Here is a 17,103-nt window from a genome sequence, read left to right as displayed (position 1 = left end):
TCTCCTTTATGGATTTGTTAGGGCCAACCACAGCCTGAAACTAAGGACCCAGTCCAACAAAGCTTAACTGGATCTGGGTTCTGCATCTGGCAGGATTGAGACCCGTATCAGAAATATAAATTGAAGTAATTACTCAAGTGTCCAATTGAATCATGAAATCATTGTAGGCTGTAGTTTTTCAGAGCCTTTCAGGATCAAAGATTATTAAACAAACAAGAATGATTTTAGATCACAGGCACTGTGTGCATTGGAACTTGGGTTCATTATATTTTCACATAAAAAAACCCTCTTGCACATAATTTTGGAGTATATAACGTATACAATTTAGTTTATCAAACATGTAAAAGCAGATTATTGTGTATATAAAAACATTATCGAATGTATAAAAATAATGTTGCAGATTATTTTTGTGTTCAAAAGTTGGATGTTTAGATCAGTGATTCTCAACCTGTGGCCAGGGTCCAGAGACTATGTCTAAGGGGTCCACAAAGACTTAGATTGAACAAAACACACACACAAACAATAGATTTCCAAGGGTTCCGCACCTCCATTCAAAAGTTTGTAGGGGTCTTCAAATGAAAAAAAAAAAATTGAGAACAATGGTTTAGATGAAACTGAAATTTATTTTCCTGTTTTGAAATATATTTTAGGTAATTTTTTCAAACCTGGGTACCTAAAGTTTGGGGACTTAAATAAAAGTATCCTGATTTTCAAAGTTACTAAGCACATTTTTGCACATATTTACTTGGGTTTTGTATTTAATTATTGAATATATAGTGTATTGTACTGGAAAATGTGTGTATGCATTACAGAATGGAATCAGAACTGCATAACTGTGTCATAGGAAGGATGGTCTAGGGGTTAGGGTGCTGACTTTAGATTCAGGAGACCTGATTCCTTCTCCACTGCAAATTTCTCTGTGACTTTGGGCAAGTTTTCTCTCTCTGCCCCTGTCCCTCCTTCCCCCTGCGCCTCGTAAAATAAGGACAATAATGCTTCCCTATATCAAGGAAGACAAATGCATTAAAGATTGTGAGATGCTTAGATGTTATTGTAATGAAAACCATATAAGTACTACTTCTGAGGGCATTCTGCACCAAAAAAGTGAAAAAAATCTGTGCATAATATTTTAAAATTCTGCAAATGTTATTTTCTCAAAATAACACTGCATAATCATGCCAGTTTACATTATTTTGGTTTTATTTTTTCATAATACCTGTCAGCAAGTATGTCTGTAACAATACAGACAGACACACACGCAAAAATTCCCCTGAAAGTGGAGAGTTAAAGAAACCTCTATGACAACCCAGTTCCAAGTTCTCTGTCCCCTTACACCCCTAGAGCCCATCTCGGGGGGAGGGGCAGACACCCACAACCCCTCCCCCCCAGAGCTCACCTGTGCCCCCCCATCAATACACCTGAACTCCCTCCTCCCCAGAGCCCAACCGCAAGGGGGTCCCCAGCCCAGATACCAGCACCCCATCTCCTCCCCCCCGAACCCAGCCATGGGGGTCCCCCTTGCCCAGACAGACACTCACACCTACTCCCCCCCAAGTCCAGGCATCCAGAGGGAGAAACACCCTGATGCTCTGTCCCAGACGTGCAGAGTTTCCTGTGCACCACCCTTTCCTTCCCTCAGGGCTTGCTGGGAACTGCAGCTGCCAGAAACCCTCTAGCTCCCTCTCCCTCCCCCCAGCAGTGTCTTCTATGTGGGAGTTGGGCTCTGCTGGGTCCAGTGGCCCCTCGTGGCAGCTAGTAGCACTGCATCCTATTTCTGTGGGGGGTGGGGAAGAAAATTCTGTGCACACTGTTAATTTCTGCAAAATTCTGCATTGTGCAGTGGCACAGAATTCCCCCAGGAGTAAAGTATCAAGAAAACATAGGTTACTAAGAGGTAATTGAGATTCCTCTTTAGTTCATGTAGTCGGTAGGGGTCTGGGTTTGGGAGGAAGATTGGAGCTCTATCGTCTCTGCTGTTGTGACGTTCTGACAAATTACACTATTGAATATAGTGTCTCCTCTGTGTTTCATGTGCCAGCAAATAACATGAAAGGACTCCATTCTTCTAAAACTAAACATGCTCTTTAGTGAGAAGAAAACTATTACAGAGATGCTGCAGTTGCCACCAGCATTCCAGCCATGTAAATATAAGACTGTATTCATGGTGCTACGTCCAAACCCTTTCCTCCTGCAGCCTATGCTCCTTCATCGACATTGCATGCATATTGCTACACCATGAAGGATCAGCTGGCCAAAGGTTTGTAACAATGTGAATGTACTTGTCACTCTGCCTAAGTAGGTCACAGCTGAGAGTACCAAATTCAGGAAAAAACCCTGAGTAATAAGGCACCCCAAACTGATGGTTATTCTACCATTAGATATACCAATCCAATAACAAAAGTAAACTTCTGTCTCGCCACACTGGTTAACAAGAAATCAAAAATGCAGTCTCCTTAGGCATTCCAGTACTTATTTCACCATCCAGACACGAGACTTTATGATGAGTGGTTATTGAAAACCAATTTCATTAAAAAAAAAAAGAAAAAAAAGTTCTTCTGATCCCAAGAGATCAGCCACACAGCCAAGTCAATATATAACTCAGATTTTATCCAACAATTACGCTGTTGCCAGTCCTTTAGTAAATAAAATCTAAAGGTTTATTTATAAAGAAAATGAGAGTTAAAATGGTTAAGGAAATCATATAGATAAAGTAATTGCAAAGTTTTTATATCAGATTTGAAGCAGTGATGGAATAAACTGGAAGTTTGGAAAAGTCTTTCTAGAAATTACCCAAACAGCTTGGAGATCATCAGTCCTTGTTTAGAGCTTCCTTGTTAGAAATTCAGTCCAGAGAAGTGAAGCAAGAAGTGGAGACTGTTTCCGGGTCTTTTATACCTTCTCCGATATGGATGGAATTTTACTGTCCAAAACAGCACCCGCAGTACAATTTGTGGAAAAGTACAGTCACAAGATGGAGAGTCCAGGGTCACATGAGCAAATCACATGCCCTTACATGGCTTGTTGACTCACAGGGACAAGCCACTGGCTGCTTGAAAGCTAAGGTGTCTGCAGGAAGAGCTATCTGGGTGTAATGAGTTTCTTCCATGATCCATTGTGAGAGTCAATTGCCTTTGATGGGCCAACAACACAAAGCTGTTTGGCATCAATGTGATTTTTCTTGGTGCGTTACCCAAGAAACGGACACATTTGAAATACAGGTACATAGCCTACATAACATACTTTGTATAAGATTTGTTGCAATTGTATAACAGTGGTAGCAACAATGATATACATGGTCATATTTCAATCATACAGCATCACAGTACTGCATTTCTAACACCCTAATATCCTGTTCCTTCTCCCCCAACGTGCAAACACTGACAAATAGCAACTCATTTCTAGATATGCAAAACCCCTACTATTCCATTCTTGAGGGCTTCTTGAGTGGAGTCTGCCAATTGTCAGTTTTCACCAGATTAAGCTATATTTTAGATCAGTTTAGCAAACAGAAAAAGAGAGAGAAAAAGTAACTCCCCCCCATGCCTGGTTAGAAATGGTCACGTAATCTGTCAATCAAGAATCATTATATGCCTGGTGCTGAAAGGGAAGGGGTAACAGTTTCTTGAGAGTTTAAGAGGATATTTAAATGATGTCTAAAAATTAGAGTTTGTTTTTGCAAAAATGATTTTATTACTTTTTTAAAAGACCCTTATCCTGCAAACACTGAACATCCCCTTAGTAAATTCTCATATGTAAATAGTTCCACTGAACTTGCACGAGCAGAAGAGAGTGGAAGCCCCAAAGGTAAAACCGACCAGTCTTGTTGACCTAGCTGAGTAAAATACAGAAGGAAAGCAAACTGAATAACCAGTAAAGACTAAATTTGATTTTTCAAATCATTTCCTAATTATTTTATTTTTTAATGGGACTCAAGCACTTGTGCTTGGCTGAATAGGGATGATCATAAGCACATGCTTAAAGTTAAGCACATGCTTAAATGCTTTGTTCAATCAGGGCCCATGTGCCTTACACTGCTACTTAGATGTAATAATGAAAATGTGTAGAAAACTGAGATTTAGGATTCTTGTATTTCGGAACACTCATTGTAAAAGAATCATAAAAGCACATAGTGATTTTTGTTTTGAAAAGGTAACAGTCTAAGTGGTTCATGTTAGTTTCAAGAGGAAGATATCCTTATTTGAGGCTGATGATATGAGCATCTGTTGAAGGAAAAGGTAATATCAGGATGCCTGCAACTATTGCTGGATTATATATTTTTTTTCTTCCTTTGCCTTTGACATTTCAAAATGTATTTGCACTTTATTTTTAATATGAATGTGACTTTTCAAATTAAAATCTAGAAAAACCACCAAGCTTTTTTTTTTTAAAACTAGAAACTTCTCAGAACACTGAAGCTCAGAAAGATTTACAGATACCAGGTATTTCTTATCAAGTATTATAACTGCAATTTCCCAGTAAAGGTCAGGATATTTTGATTGTTTTTAAAAACATGCAGTGATAACTATTTATTTTCCTATGATAGCAAAAGCTTTTAGGTCCTGTTTTCTACAGTTGCATGGAATCTTCTATATCACGTACTTACAGTTTTGTAGACTTTTTCGCTCACGTTTTAGAAAGCTTTTGACTTTTGGTCTTTTGTGTTTTAAAGAAAAGTGTACGTGCGTGTTGGGGGATGGAAGACAGTCATGGCATTTAGCATTTTTTCTGCCCAAGCCTTTCTTCACCCATCTATCTATCTAGATTTTTATAAGGTCACTAAGATACCACGGTGATGGGTGACCTTATAAAAAAAAAACAGATGAGTGCAGAGGGGCTCCATTTTGCAGGAAAGATGCTAAATGCCATGGCCAGTGGCTGCATAAAAGAGGTTTTCAGAGATAGAAAATGAGTCAAGTCTGAAAACATTAGGATAAATACAGTGATGATATAAGCTCTTTATTTAAAGTAGAGGGAAAGATAAGAGAAACAAGGTCACAAAATTATATGTTTTCATGGCTTCTGTAAGAGTGCTGAAACGCAGTGATGTTCAAAAACAGTTGACTAGAGGGAACATTCTCACAGAAATTAGAGATCTAAATAAAGACATATTTAAATAATCTAGTACACATCTACTGGGGTGTTGGGGACAGTGCATGATTGTTTCTTTCTGTCTTGTGCTTTATCTACTCTACTTTCAACAGTTCCAAGCAATAGGTCTAACACCACTCCCCTCAAAAGATTATTTCACAGCCTGACAGATCTTAGGCTTATGAAAGTTTTCTTAATATTCAGCCTACATTTTTCCTTCTTTATTTCATCCATTTGCTCCTAGTTTTTTTTTAAATTCTCATCTTCCTTATATCACACTAAATAATTCTTCTCTCCTTTTGATGTTTATACCCTTCCCTTTTGTATAAATGATAATGTTCCCTCTCAGTTATCAGTGACCATGCTAGACTTATTTAACTCTTCCAGTCTTTCCTCATAGGTCAGTACCTCCAGTTTCCTGATCATTGCTGTAGCTCTTTTATTAATTTCTTCTGTTTGGTAATGAGGTATCCAGAACTAATGCAATTTTCCAGGCACAGCTACCGCAGACCCATGTCAAGAGACTATTGCCTTTCTGTTTCATTATGTGATGCTGCTGGATTTGGCTAGTGTGGAACATGTATCTGAAATAGCTGATTCAGCATTTTCAGCTACCTCTTTCAACCTTCTTCAAATACAAGTGATACACCCCTCCATAGCCATATCAAAAGAGTTTTCATCTCAACTCCAGTGATAGCCACTTCTTGTCATGGATGGGGGTAGGGTGTGCAGTGAGTAGCTGGCACTGTTGTTGTCCAGGATCGTATTTGCTCGGTGGCAGAGAACTTTTAATCCCCAGCATCTTTCACCCATATAAATGGATGAGTTTTGGGGGAAAGTTTCATTTCTGCCAAAAACCTTTTAAACATTATTGTAAAGGGTCCATTCTCCCCTCAGCATGGTTCCCATGAGAACTTATGGGAGCAGTAGATCTGCATCAAGGATACAGCTAAAGATCTATCTATTAATTTTTGAATAATTCAAATAGAAAGTAACAATAATATGCAACAATATAATAATACTTAGCCTTTCTATAGGCTCTACTGTCTGAGGATCCCAAAGTGTTTGACAGATGTTAACTAATTAAGCCTATAACTCCTATGAAGTAGGTAAAAAATGTTATTTCTATGTTAAAGATGGGAAACTGAGGCACAGTGAGGTTAAATCTCATATTTTCAAAAGTGTCATCTAAGTTTGTGGTCCTTGGTCAGTGGATAACCAACTTTAGACACCTGCAAGGCCTGAATTTCAAAAGTGCTGAGCACATATTACTCTTATGGAAATCAGTGAGAGCTCAGCACCACTGAAATGCAGGCCTCTATGTTTCCAAGGGTGGACACACAAAACCCAAGGCCCCCAGAATTAGAGGTTCCTTTTGAAAATGTGTCTCTAAATGACATACTCCAAAGAATCAGGAATTCTGTGGAAGAGCCTTGAGTATAACCCAGATCTCCTGGCTCTCATACCTTACAAGACCATTCTTTCTATTATATGCACAAAGTCAGGAATAAATATATTAGACTATTACAAGCCTGCTCAATAATAGTTTGTAGACTATAAGCAGTAACCTCAAAATTCAGATGCAGAGGTGTATTAATTTGAGAACATCTGTCATAGGTTGCTGCATTATTTACATCCAGAAATGTTCATATTATGCTAGATGCTTTCCAAACAGGAAAGCAGACAGCTCCTGCCCCCCAGGAACTCATAATCTAGTTATTACCTATTCAGTTTGTTGTAGAAGGAAAGAAAACCATTATGACTCTCTTAATATTTTGTGTAATAGTAAGAGAGGAGACAAATATAATAATAGTTGTGTTAAATGGATGGGTCTTGCCTGCATATCATCCTGCAGATATATGTTCCATTATAGTTTCTTCAGTTGTATACACAGACATTGAATAACATATTGTCTACTGCTCATTTTGAGTACTATCTGCATAATACGGATATGACTCAAATTTCAGTTTGCCTGTGTGTACAGTACTTAAGCAATGACACCAGGTCAGGCCTTTCATGGCAGCTAACGACTGACTGCAGCCCCTGAGGAATCTTAACCCAGCTGGTTACTAACTATGAAGAATGGCCAACCTAGAGGCCATTACTGCTATTATAAACTATGACAGTAAAGCAATGTAAAGGGGGAAAGAATACCCTGTTTTAGTCTACTGTGTCAATGTTTTTATCTGCTGCTGGTGGTACAGTTGCATTATCTATATACTTCTTAGAAAAAGACAAAGTAGCCATCTAGAAAATGGGATTTTATGCTCCAGGCTGCATTAAGTTTATAATGAGGTGAAGTAGTAATATTGCATGAAGTCCCAGGTGAAAGGTTGTTAATACAATAGCAACACAAGTCCCATAATTGTTCTATTGATTTTATACTTGGCCTGAAGAAACCACAGTGGAAATAGGTGGTGACCAGTGAGTGAGTCACCATTGTCACAAAAAGCTTTTAAAAACCCCTTGAGGAATGCAAGTGTTCATAAAACATGAGTCCAATTGCCCCCACCCCCAATCCCCAAAGAAAACCCCAAACACATGAACCTAGCTTAAAAATAATGACATTTACAAATAAATAAATACATTTTTGGTTCTTTTAATTGGCCTTCTGGTTTATGAACCTTTAGAGTGTGCTTGCTCTAGGTTTTCACGATTTTCTTTTCAACTAAGAGGACTAGAAGCATTTTTTTAAAATTATATTTATAATTTTTTACAATCATTCCAAATACAACAAACATATCAAAATTCCAGATTGATCATAATATACAAAGTAAGTAAAGAGGGTTAGGATAAAGGGAGAGGAGGGGAAGTGACATACCTATCTTCAGGGTCTACACTAATCAGAGATTTCTAAAATGTAAGCCCAGTTCTTTTACATGAAAACTGAGATTCTCACCTAATCACTTTCCAGGAGAAGGGGCTTGAAGAAAATCACCTGTTGTTGTGAGACTCATGGTAAAATCATGAGCTTTCAGAATGCCTCAGATAATTTATAGATAACTGGATGTTTTACAAATCACTCCCTGGTCACATGTGGGATATGGTTAATATCATTACAGATTATGGGTATGAGCCTGACAGGTTCTTTTATAACTCTTCTGCTCGGAGTTCCAGGGTCTCAGCCACTCCCAGGGTCAAGCCCAATGTCTGTTGCAGGGAGAGTTTTTCCAATGTCTTAACAGGAATCTCAATAATCAAAACTACATTTTAAACAAATACGTGCTAGTTCCATCATAGTTCAGGTTTATGTCTGCATTTCCACTTCTAAACTGCTGTCGTTAGCATCATTTGGGATTCTTCTTTTATAATTACTTAGTCATGATGAATATCTGTTCCAAGCTGAAATTTGGCACCATGATGCAAGGTTTCTGCCAAAGAATTATTATTTTTGTACAGAACTTGAAGAGAAAAAACTCTATTTTTATTTGTTATTGAATTTATAGGAATGTCTTTAAAACAAAAAATGTTGAAAAGGTTTCAGGTACTTTTTAAAAAATGTGCTGATACCTTAAAAATGGCTCTTGTGCTGAAATTTTACTACTGATTGCTAGGGCCCTACCAAATTCACCATCCATTCTGGTCAATTTCTTGGCCAGAGAGTTTTAAAATTGGTCAATATCATGATTTCAAATGTTTATATCTGAAATTTCAAGTTGTTGTAACTGTGGGGGTCCTGACCCAAAATGGGATCATGGGGAGGGGGTTTGTTGTAGAGATTGCCACCCTCACCTCTGTGCTTCTTTGAGAGCTCGGCACTGAATACAGCACCGTCCCAGCTTCCTGAAGTTAGAGGAGGTTCTCGGAGGTGGAGATGGGTAGGATCTCCCCCATGCTGCTGGGAGTGCCCCAGCTGGGGATTCCTAATTGCTAATCCGTGGTAGGGACATATTAAGGTAAGGCCCCCAGCCAATTTGGGTCCTCCCTCCCCCAGGAAAAATGGGTGTCCAAGCCCCTGAAGAAGCACCAGGACAGAAGCCCCTACCAGGTCACCCTGAGCCCCAGCAGCAGCCACAGGGGAAGAAGCCTCAAACCCAGGTAGCCTCGAGCCCAGACTGCCCCAAACCCAGGCTGTAGTGGCAGGGGGACGGAAGACCTGAGCCCATGCTGGGTTGGGGGCGGAAGCCCTGAGCCCACACTGCCCCGGCTAGAGCAGCAGAGGAAGCCCCCAATCCCGAGCTCCCCTGAGCTCGGCGACTAGAGCTGCAGCAGGCTCTGTGTGTGTGTGTGTCACCCTCATTTCTGCACTGCCTCTGGAGGTGGGTCTGATCTCAAGTGCGGATCAGGTGGGATCAAGTGCAGCCGGGCTAGGAGCTCCAGGCTCCCAGCAGCAGGGGAGATCAGATTTCACGAGGGAGGGCTGGTTTCATGGTCCGTGACAAGTTTTTCATGGCCGTGAAATTGGTAGGGCCCTAGCCATTACTCCTTAATTTGGATGAGTGTTTTGGAAAAAATTCCAATGTTTCCAGTTGTTTGAAGCAGCAGCTTTATTGGTAAGCAATATATACAACTTGTCTAAATACCTATTTCTCGGGGATTGTACATAAGAGTATCACATGAGGTCATAGTCTAGTTTCTGTTACACTGTTTTAAATCTGGAGCAACTTCATTGATTTGGTGGAGCTACACTCTATTTATGCAATTGAAAGTGAGAGCAGAATCTGGCCCAGTGTTTTCTTCCATTTTGTCCTGTGCCTCATTTCCTAATTTTTCAGGGTATTTGAACCTCTTTTCCCTTAGGACATAAGAACGGCAATACTGTAATATAAACATAAGAACATAAGAACGGCTATACTGGGTCAGACCAAAGGTCCATCAAGCCCAGTATCCTGTCCTCTGACAGTGGCCAATGGCAGGTGCCCCAAAGGGAATGAATAGACAGGTTATCATCAAGTGGTCCATGCCCTGTCACCCAATCCCAGCTTCTGGAAAACAGAGATTAGGGACACCATTTCTGCCCATCCTGGCTAATAGTCATTGATGGACCTATCTTCCATGAGTCTATCTAGCTCCCTTTTGAACTCTGTTATAGTACTGGCCTTCACAACGCTCTCTGACAAAGAGTTCCAGAGGTTGACAGTGCGTTGCATGAAAAAATACTTTCTTGTGTTTGTTTTAAACCTGCTACGTATTAATTTCATTTGGTGGCCCCTTGTTCTTGTATTATGAGAAGGAATAAATAATACTTCCTTATTTACATTCTCTATATCACTCATGATTTTATAGACCTCTATCATATCCCCCCTTAGCTGCCTCTTTTCCAAGCTGAAAAGTCCCAGTCTTACTAATCTCTCCTCATACAGAAGCCGTTCTATACCCCTAATCATCTTTGTTGCCCTTTTCTGAACCTTTTTCCAATTCCAATATATCTTTTTTGAGATGGGGCGACCACATCTGTACGCAGTATTCAGGTGTGGGTGTACCATGGATTTATATAGAGGCAACATGATATTTTCTGTCTTATTATCTATCCCTTTCTTGATGATTCCTAACATTCTGTTCACTTTTTTGCACATTGAGTATATGTTTTCAGAGAACTCTCCATGATGACTCCAAGATCTCTTTCTTGAGTGGTAACAGCTAATTTAGACCCCATCATTGTGTATGTATAGTTAGGATTATGTTTTCCAATGTATAGTTATGATTATGTTTTCCAATGTTTCCCTTGCAGATCCTAGACTAGTCTAAGTGGTTCCAAGGCTACTGGTTTCACAACAGATCTAGCAGGACTTGCTTCCCCAGTCCTTTGCTTGGGCAGGCCCTGAACTTCATCCACAATGAATCACTCTATTGTTTCCTCTTGGGGCAAAGGCAACTCCCAGGAAATTTGGTACTTAAAAGAGCAGGTAGGAATTAGGTTATATGCTTTATCATGATCTCTATAGCCATTTATATAGCACTTATTACAGGTGTGTCTTTGCAAGGATGTAAAATGCAGGAAAGTTTGCATGAATCAATGAGATCTTCATCCTCCTCGAGTTGCGATAAGGTCCCTACTAAGAACAAGAAGTCAGTTTTCTGTTCCACACTAGGTTTAATCTTGCACTGTTATTTTTGAGAACCATTGAGTTTTCTTCTGATGTGGTTCTTCAAAGAATGCTATGGCAATGATGGCAGAGATGGGAAGCATCTGGGCCCCTTTAAGATGGTGTTCTTGTGAAGAGGTTATTCTTTTTGTTCTCTTTAGACTATATATGGGTACTGATGAGTGTGTTTTGTCCAATGCTCATAGCTAGCTTGGAAGTTTCTGAAAATAATGAAATTTAGAAAGTAGTGTTATTATTTAACATTGGTATGTAGCTATTTATTTGCTCTGTAAAGCATTATGCACCCTGAAAGACTAGAAGGGCTATCTTTGCTATATTGAAATTAGTGGGAGTTTTGCCATCTTTGTGCCACTTTTTGTTGGTTTGTTTCATTAATATTCAAACACTGATTTATGAGCATACAAATACATGTTGGGGAGACGTCTCCCATGAATGTGATTTTGTGAGTTCATTCGCAGTTAGGGATGTTCACGTGCAATTGATATTATTCATATTAGAAGTGTCAGTGTGACAAGAACAAAGCAAATGTGAAGTGTGCTACCAGTGTCTCTTTGCCCCTCAGTAAGGGAACACAGCTGATTTTAAATCTGACGTCCATGTACGCAGCCAAAATACTCTTTCTTGAGGACAGGAACATATCTGAATTGTCCTAAAGTTCACTAGGTCTGCAATCTCTCTTTCCCTCTACCAAAGGGAATCAAAGCCCCAGAGACTTATCTTGGTGTGCTTTTGATCTGCAAAGCATAGTTCATCCACTCAGGGAACAGAAATGGTACCGTGTGATTTAGGTAACCAATCACACACAATAAATAATAATGGATTAATGAAGTGCCATTATTATTATTATTTATTAATGCTTTGGAAAAAATAGTCATTACAACTAAGAAATAAAATAAGAAAATTGGCAATTGTTGCATGAACAGTTAGCAGACAGGATAAAGGACTAATTTCAGTGAATAAACAATTTATGATTACTTTGGTCTACTCTAGTGGAGCAAAACGAAGCAGTTCAGATACTTCTGAGAAATAATCTTTCAATCTAGAGTGTCCAGGGGATTTTAATGGTGGAGTGCATAACATGCTCTGGCTCTGGCTCCTTTTTTCTGCAGAAACCTATTCCAGCCTTTGCATAAAATATTTTGCAGCATTTACCTGAAACTCAAAGTCCTTGGACTTCAGTTCAGAATATTGCAGAGAAAATTAGTTATACACTTCCTCCTGCTTCCACTGAAGTCTCCACCTCTTTTTATATAAACCAATTATTTAAATTACTAATGACATGTTACTGATGCCCTTATCACTGCTCTTGCTTGGCAGATTTGGTTTTAACGTAAAACTGCTTGTTAGAAAAAAAAAAGTTAACTGGCTCTGTTTTTTTTTTTTATTGGACCAACTTCTGTTGATGGGAGAGACAAGCTTTCAAGCTTACATAGACTTATTTTTCAGCTCTGTATACTCTCGAAAGCTTGTCTCTCTCACCGACAGAAGTTGGTCCAAAAAAAGATATTACCTCACCCACCTTGTCTCTTTAATATCCTAGGACCGACACAGCTACAATAACACTGCATGTAACCAATTTGATGGATGACAGAAACCGAGTTAGGAATTTTTAGCTTTTTAAAACATGGCATACCCTATGATCTATGAACAGAATATTGTGCATATTAACCCAAAGGAGTTAATTTTCCTGTTGGTTATGATGATATGTTGGTAATGTGGTAAACTGCCAGAAAGGTTGAAAATGAGACTTCAGTTCCATTAGACCCAACTCAGATTTTAATTGAGACCCAACAGCTGTGCTATTTAATACTCAAGGTTAATATCATTAAATGGAATGTAGCATTTAATTAAAATAATTATTATTAAAACTAATTTATATTGCAGCATAAATTTGCATAGTGCTTTACAAACACAGAGTAAGGCATACTCCCTTCATGAATGTTGAAAATGTTTAAGACAATGTCTTAAAAGCAAAATGTGTTTCTGTTATATTCTAAGATAATCATTTAATCTGTTCAGAGGGAATTGCACTGAATGAGTTAGTGTGTGCTTTGTAATTAAATGGATAGTTGTGCAGTTGCACCCCTTCCCTCTGTTGGATAGAATCAGTACTGCTCAACTGTGGTCATAAACCCTATGCAGCTAATAACTGATGGAGATCCTTGTTTCCTTTTGGAACACAACAATCTGAGTTCTACCCCATCACCACTGTGAATTTCTGAGTGGCCAGAGTGTGCAGTATAATGATTATCATGAAGTTCCTAGATGGCCAAATGATTTGTTAAGTATATCTAAATTAAACCAAAAGTCATGGGTTGAAGCTATGTTATTCATTAATAAGTAGGATTGTGCTAGCTAATTCTAGTTAGCAAAAACATGGATATCTAGCTATCTACAGGATGAATGCTATTTATTATTTCTATTTTGTTTTAAGAGTGTCATTTTTAGGAATTCTATGAACTCCAAGGGGGCTTCCTCCTTCCTGAAGTTATAGGCACATTTACAACAATACTCCATAGACATGGGCATATAATACAGAAGAAAACATGTTCTTCATATCTTCATGCAGGAGGACTGGCATTTTGTAACTAGAGGGGAATCTTCAAAAGGGTTTCTTCTCACTAACCACAAGGAAGCATTCCCTTCTGAGTGACAAAAACAGATGGTGTTGCCTCCGGTGCTTCTCATGTATTGGCCTGGGAGAGTGTGGGGCAGAGGATGGACTAGACAATCTGGTAGGTCTCTTCCATCTCTGATTTCTTTGAAACTCCTTGATATTGTTACTAGCACTAGCTAGATTAAAGCTAATTTGGATATGTCTATGCATGCTGTCGTCATACTTTTGATTGCAGTGTAGACATACCCTAAGTGTCTGGTAAGACTTTGAGCAAGTTGACTTCTCAGAACCTCATCTTCCTCTTCTATAAAGTGGGGATAATGCACCGACAGATGGCTATGAGAGGCTTCATATGTGAGGCAGATACCTCAGATGGCTATGTGAGTCTTCATCTATACAGGTTTGTGAAATGGCCTAGGAACCTTGGCTGGAAGCTGCTAGAGGAAGGCAAAAAACTATTATCATTAATATTGAAGAGTGGAAGAATACCAGGTCTACCATCAGGGATAGAGGTCTAAAATGACACAGCGAGTGCCAGGGTACAGTTCAACAGAATACACTCTAGAGCGGCTGAGATTGTGGAGACTGGTCTCTTCGTCCATGGTTTACTTTACAATGTGTCTATCCCACCCTTCCTCTCTCATTTTAGTCACTCCAGACTTAGCGGTTGGTGAAGATAACACTAATTTATCTCTCTCACTGCATTTAAAATGCTAGACAGCACTATTGAATACTCCTCACTTCTAGTCTCTTTTCTTCTTTGTGAATGTCACACTGTGTTGTACAAACACAGCAGGGATGAAAGCTAACACAAATATATATTTGTATCTACAGCACATAAATGTGTATTTATAGATGCACAAACCAAGGGAAACCTTTTATAAGCAGAACAGTGTTAAACAGCCATTTGTCAGAGGAGTATTTGGAAAACAGTATTTGCTAGAAGAGCTGGTCAGAAAATAGGGGGAGGAAATGGGGGGAAATAAGCAAAACATTTTAAAAGTGTATCTTTTTTGGTCAAAATTTCATTTTTCCATTTCTAATCATCTTCATGGTTTACTAATTTGTAAAGTGCTTACTCCATTTCACACTGTACTTAGGTGCGCACCTGTTGAAATCAATGCAAGTTTGTAGTAATGAGTGAGAATGCAGTAAAACCTTAGTATTTGTCCCAAAAACAAAAAAAGGCAGTCAATGGTTAGTAAATTAATTTCCCCATTGTATATAAAAGAACGTTATCCATCAGTTTAGGTAGGCTTTCTCCTACATTAGAGGGGAAGAGATGGCATATACAAATGACAAGCCTCCTATTAATTATGGACCTGAAGTGTGAGGGGGAGCAGATGTAAAAGAAAGGGATCCTTTGCAATGCTGTGTCCTAGAAATTTCAGTGTGAACTATAGTTCGGATTGGTAATGATTAAAATGGTCTGATGCCTTTGTGATTCTCTCTGTGAAATTATATCATGTGATATTATTAAAGTTTCACGTATAGTGCACATAGGTGTCATCGTGCTTCACAGTGTAAGGAAAGACATGGAGTCTTCCCCAAAGAACAAACTGATGATGACAAGGCCTGGGTACTCAGGGAATTAATTACAGGCAAGGAGTGAGGCCAGGAGGAATACCCAGAATAGGGTTAAATGAACACCTATGCTTAGGTGGGTAATATGCAGCATATAATTTTCTAGCTCTCTGCTTGTTTTTGTTTTGAGTTGGGAAGTATCAACTCAATTTCTAGTAGACGGATACATCCACAACTGAAAACATTTCCCTTCATCAGAAATCATGGAGTTGGATGGGCATGAAGGCTGAACAACCTTCCACATCAGCAATCTGAGGCTCATTCATAGTAGGTGAATTACACTGTCACTGCCTAGGCTATACCTGTTCATGGATATATTATTGTTAGTTATTTAACATTTATGTTGGAGGTAATACCTGAAGGCCACAACCAGGTTGGTGCCCATTGTGCTAGGTGCTGTACAAACATAAAATACATGACTATCCCTGAGCCAAAAACTTACATTTTATTCTCCAGGGCTGTCAATCTGTCATTTTCCATAAATTCTAAATTCTAATTTCACTTTACATCATGACAGTTTGTGGTATCATCTCTAAAACCATATATAGCAGAGTATAACCCCTTTTGATTTCACTACACACTCTACTCTAGCACTTAAAGTAGTACTGACCAGGAGAAATTAAAATTGTCAAAGACAGTGTTCCACATCATCAGGAAACCCATGGTAGCTGGATATTGTGAAATCACTCGGGATTCATTCACAGGATGAGAATTCAGGTTGCCATCATCATATCCACAGCTAGTAATAATATATGGCTGTAAAGAGAATATCTCTGTATGCAACTGTACAGAGCAGCTTTTTCCTCTGTATCTGGAAGGACTGTTAAATGGTTTATGTGGGCAGATAACATTGTGACTTTCACATTTTAATAACTTTGTCCTCACTGTGCCTACTAAAATATAGATGTAAACACCCAAAGCACATTTATTTTTCTTGACAATATGTCTCATCTCTTGCTTTATAATGTAGGTAGATTCTCAAATGCTGTACATTTCCTTAAAATAGTGGATTTGTTGGTATTGGTTATGTTTGGTTCTATGTATTTTTTATTTATTATGCCATTACTACAGTACTTATAAAGTTTTTATGTAAGTACCTCTCACCAAACTTACTTTGATCACAACTTTCTTTTTATAGATATCTTTTTGTTCAGGTAACTGTATTTTGAGCATTTAACAGTGCCTGAATAGAGCATTTTGTAACTTCAGGGATTTCATGTCTCTTATTTTTCCAATATGTTTATAGCTGATATTTAAAGAATTGGGCCAAATTCTGATCTCATTTACACTGCTATATGTCTGGAGTAACATCAGGGTAATGGGGATCAGGATTTGACCGCTGGAATAATGTGTCCTGTTGTTAAGAGCTGACCGGGGTGGAGAGGAGGTAGCCGGCCAAAGGGACACTTTGTCCCAGGCTCCCACTTCATGACTTGGCACATGGGGTCACAGCACCACTCAGGTTTGGCCCAGTCATCTTTCTGTCATGAAAGAGGAGGCCGAGCCAATCCTGAATGGTACTGCAGCCCTGGCTGCCAGATCACAAGTCCTGAAGCATGGAGCTGAGCACAGCCCCTCAGGACAGTAACGCTGCTGTGGGGCTAGTGTAGGGCTGCTTTGCGCTCCAAGACCCATGCATGGCCTCCTCTCAGTGGTAATGTTTTTGGAAGGATGCAGGGAAGGGACTCAGTTTCAGGTTTTGCCCTGGACCCTCCAAAACCTCTGTGCAGACCTGCTTGCAGTCTTCCTTGGTTAATTAGGCTGACC

At 39.2% G+C, this 17,103-nt stretch overlaps 1 protein-coding gene across 12 annotated transcripts in view; it reads left to right on the top strand.

The window, feature by feature from the left end:
- LRRC4C (leucine rich repeat containing 4C) overlaps positions 1–17,103 on the top strand; it is an 850,059-nt gene that overhangs the window by 741,703 nt on the left and 91,253 nt on the right. Inside the window, exon 6 of one of the 12 annotated variants that reach the window (XM_073348027.2) lies at positions 10,760–10,934. The exons of the other annotated variants lie outside the window; for them this stretch is intronic. The gene's annotated coding sequence lies outside the window, so the exon portion shown is untranslated. The remainder of the gene's footprint in view (positions 1–10,759; positions 10,935–17,103) is intronic. 12 annotated transcript variants of the gene reach the window in all.

Source organism: Lepidochelys kempii, chromosome 6 (genome assembly GCF_965140285.1).
Source record: "Lepidochelys kempii isolate rLepKem1 chromosome 6, rLepKem1.hap1, whole genome shotgun sequence".
In the NCBI taxonomy this organism is placed as follows: domain Eukaryota; kingdom Metazoa; phylum Chordata; order Testudines; family Cheloniidae; genus Lepidochelys; species Lepidochelys kempii.
This window is presented reverse-complemented; position numbering and strand designations above follow the sequence as displayed.